Source organism: Elaeis guineensis, chromosome 6 (assembly GCF_000442705.2).
Source record: "Elaeis guineensis isolate ETL-2024a chromosome 6, EG11, whole genome shotgun sequence".
Classification (NCBI taxonomy): domain Eukaryota; kingdom Viridiplantae; phylum Streptophyta; class Magnoliopsida; order Arecales; family Arecaceae; genus Elaeis; species Elaeis guineensis.
The window spans coordinates 123,745,535-123,749,767 of NC_025998.2; the positions used below are offsets into that span (position 1 = coordinate 123,745,535).

At 37.0% G+C, this 4,233-nt stretch overlaps 1 pseudogene; it reads right to left on the reverse strand.

Annotated features, from left to right (window-relative positions):
* Nucleotides 1-3,205: 3,205 nt before the first annotated feature.
* LOC105060129 (histone-lysine N-methyltransferase ASHR2-like) lies at nt 3,206-3,782 on the reverse strand (annotated as a pseudogene).
* Between the last annotated feature and the right edge of the window lie 451 nt (nt 3,783-4,233).

Consider the following 4,233-nt stretch of genomic DNA (forward strand, 5'->3'; position numbering starts at 1 on the left):
CAATCCACTCCCCACTTAATTGATAAGACTTATTACCTATCTTTTGCTCAATGGTCCATGAGTTACGAGATGGACAAGACTTAGCTACTGAGAATCTTGGTATAAAGTTTTTGCTACAATGTCAAATGTGATGTGTTGTTCATAATCTAGTATATATTTTTTTTTCTATTTTTGAAAAATAACCATGAGTGCGACCAATCAAACCATAGAAATTATGAAAGAATCATCCATTTTAAGCACTTGAGGAAATATCTTCTAACGTTTCCACGTAAAATCTCCTCTCAGCAAAAGACAGTTGTACAAATCTACTAAATTTTGATCATTCTTCATCATATAAATTTCTATTGCCACAGGCAAAGAGAATATTTATATGGTTGCTATGTTGACCTATATGCACAGACCAAGTTGATGCAAAAATTCTATTACAAAAAGCTAGAGATTACATAATCAAACATTTTCCTTCAAATCCTTTCTTTTAATACAGCAGATTTTTAGAATACTCGAATTATTCTCTTCTTTTAGGATTATAAGAAATACATTTAATAGAGTAAGTCGATTTGAACTCGAACTGGTATTATAAAATAATCAGATTGGTCTGAACATACTCAGCAATCTCAAAGGTCTACTTCGCAATAGAGGTAAACTACATATGCTAAAGTCTTGCACATGTAATCTATAAGAATATGAAAGAATGCTATGGATATTTGAATAAGATGACCACTTGACTTTGACTCACTAAAAACGGTTTCTAGAACCAATTCCCCAGCGTGGACTTTGAACCAGTAAAATTTGCTTGAAAGACTAGAAGATGTGCGAGACCGCGAATAGGAATCATTTGTCAACCAACTCCCACCCTTCACGACTTGAAATTTCCATTCCAAGGCGACTCTACCTCAGCAAACGTTTATGATATGAAATTGAACCGTAACGCTAAAGCTATGATTGTTTTTTGTATTTGTTGGAGTCAAATTCATACGTAAATCTCGGAGGACAATGACCCAAATGTCAGTAAAGTCTATCCACGTGGCATGGATTAAAGCATTGATGAGTTGGCCCTTGGACATTTTTCTCATGGGCAATTTAAGCCTATCCATGTTCCAGAGCCCATTTAATGAATCTGTTGGCTTGTCCCTTGTGGATTGAGGAAATCTAGAAGGTCATGTTTTAAGGTGTTTTATGGATTCTAGACAGGGTTGCTTCATGTTTGCTTCTAGAATTCGATAGGACAAAATAGAAGTGTCTGATATTATCCAGATATTTCTCAGGGGTCATAATATTGTTTAACATAATATCAGGTGTCCGATATGCTCAGCCTATGATGACAGTACTTTGCTCCTTGGTTTTTTATTTTTATTTATTTTTTTATTTTTCTCCTTGGTTTTTTATTTTTATTTTTTTGCATGTGTTTGTTGTGTTGGGGGGGGGGGGGGGGGGGGGGGGGTGTTGGTTGGGTTGTGGTAAACATCCTCGGCTTAATTGATGTATGATAGAGGGATTTGACAAAGATGCTGACATTATTGTGGCTAACATGATGATCTTATGCCCATAAATTCCATTTGAGACCAAACCTTGGAATGATGTATGATAAAACTCTCCAAAAAGATGATTTTGGACATTTAAAAAAAATAAAAAAAATAAAAATTTTGTTTGAATATCTGAATCCAAAATCTCATAAAATTTATGGACTGAATTAAAACAACCAGTTAAATTAGATCGGACTAGGACTATTCTTATAGAAACTCAAAGAACTATTATAGGGGGGCAAGCCCGATTCAATAAGAAGAAAAGAATAATCTGTTGAGATTTTTTTTTTCTTCTTATAGGATTCGGACCGACCCACTCCAATAATTTTTTGGATTCTTGTAAATATAAATCAAATTTAATCAGACTTAAGTGATTGACTTGATCTAACCCACAAATCTCATGAGATTTGGGGTGTAGACATCCAAACATGCCCTCCATAAGATTGCATGCGATCGTAATTGCTACATTAATTTGCAACTGTATTTTTAGTATTTGGTTTAGCTTGTCTGTACTTGCAGTAAAATAAAATTTTATATTTATTTTTTTATAAATGAATCCAGTAACTATATTTGATTGTACTATTAAAATGGTATTAAATATGTCTCTTCCAATCACCATTCTTGTTGCAGCTTAAACTCATTATAAAATCACCTCTAGAACCTTTTAGCCATGAGATAGAATATTGCAAAAAAGCTTTCAACTAAACCAAATCGGTATTATTTCAGCTTCTTTTCATTAATACCCTTGGTCCAACTATTCAATAATAACTTTACATTAGCTATTACCTGATTCTGGAACAAGCTTTTTCCTCAAACAAATCTCTTGTTTCTCTCCAACTAGATTGTCCGAGAAATTACCACCATTACTAAATCCAATCCTCTTCTCCATCTTTGTTGAAGATTGCTTTCCCTCCGTTTGTCCAAAGACTGTGAAGATTGCTTTGTAGAGGTGGTGAAGGGATCTCACATAACTTAAAACAGCAAAGAGTAGAGAGTTTGATAGAAAGAAAAAAAAAGGACTAATCAGAAGTAATAATGTGAAGGTCATCATGGTGTTCCGAAAAATCGGCCTTTCTTCGTAACTCCAGCCCAACAACATTGGACAAGTGCCAAGTTCATTTAAAGCATGGGGTTGGCCTGCCTAGATTATAGCCTAATGGACTGTGATTTTATCAGTACATATATAATATTTCTTCAAGCAAAATGATCGTCCTTATGGAATTGACAAGAATAGCTGTATTCAGATACATAAATGCAATCTACTCTCCTACTCACAATGAATTCATATAAATAAAGTCTTCAAACTCTTTATTAAAACTAGCTTATAACCTGCATGGGATATAATTTTTTTTTTAAACCAATATTTGATTGTATTTAATATTAGATATATTATATTAGATAAGGGACCAACTCACATGAAAAGTAATTCCATGAAAAGTTAATTAATTAACAGTATAAAGGGAAAAAAAATCCCCTCATATATACTATACATTTGGAGATTGATATTAAAATTGATTCTAATAAGTGGAAAAGTGAGAAATAGTCAAAGACCGGATCAAGACACTTAAATACAGAAGGAAAGAGAGAAGTAATACATGCAAGAACTGGCAATCAAGTTCATTCATCGTTCATACTGCCATCACCATCTTCCACAACATCTTCATCGATGCTGTCTTCTGCCCTCAACGGCTACAGACATTGCACTCTATACATTCGGTGATGTACCATGAGGTGATGGTGGTAGAAGGGCTAATGTTTCTTCACAGTTCTCCCTATCACATAGATACCTCACAAAGAAATAGGCATGAGGATGAAAATTTCCATCTCCATCTGCCCCCTCAGTATTCTCTTCCTCCAAAGTCTCCATCCCTTCACCTCCCTCCTCCTTTTTCGTGCTCTCCACCTCCTCATCATCCTTCCAATTCTTCTCCACCTGACACCTATCGCACTCGCACTGGAACCCATGCATCGTCATCCACCAGCCTCCTCTACCTCTCAGCGTAGCTCCAATTAATAGGAAAATAACTCAAGCACACCTCCCTCCCTTCTGGGATGTCACGGATAGCTCTCATCATAAATGTTAGTGTTTCGATCCTCATCCCCATCGACATAATCGAATCTGCAAGCATTTGGAAGATAGTAATGGTGGAAGGAGGCACTAGGGTAGATCCCATAAGCCCTCACTCTCCTCTCCCCAATGTCCTCCTCCCGGAACAGCTTCATCAGACCAAAGGCATTTCTTTTATCCTTGGTGAGGAGAAAGAAAACCTCTCTCGCTTTTTTTTTTCTTTTTCTTTTTTCTTCTTTTTCTTCCTTTTCTCTTTCCCTTTCCTTTTCTTTTTCTCTTTTTTTCTTCTTTCTTCCTTTTCTCTTCTTTAATGGAACAAAAGATCCTTTGATCCCTAGTTCTCGAAGCTAAGAGGGCTGGGGAAGGAGGGAGGTGATGAAGGAATGGAGGGCGGCAGCTTAGAAGATGGCAGGGAGAGCGCCCTTGAGGGAAAGAAGGTGAAAAAAGTCGGATGGGGAGAAGGCAGCAAAGAGGAAGAGAGTGGGGGCGTGAAGGTCGGCGATGAAGGAGGGCAGGTGGAGGAGGAAGCGAAAGAGCCAGGAGGGGTGGGAGACATTGGTGTTGTACTTAGGGCCCACACCACTAGTGAGATAGATGACCTCGACGGTGGCTCTAACGATGTACTAGCAACTAGGGTAGAGG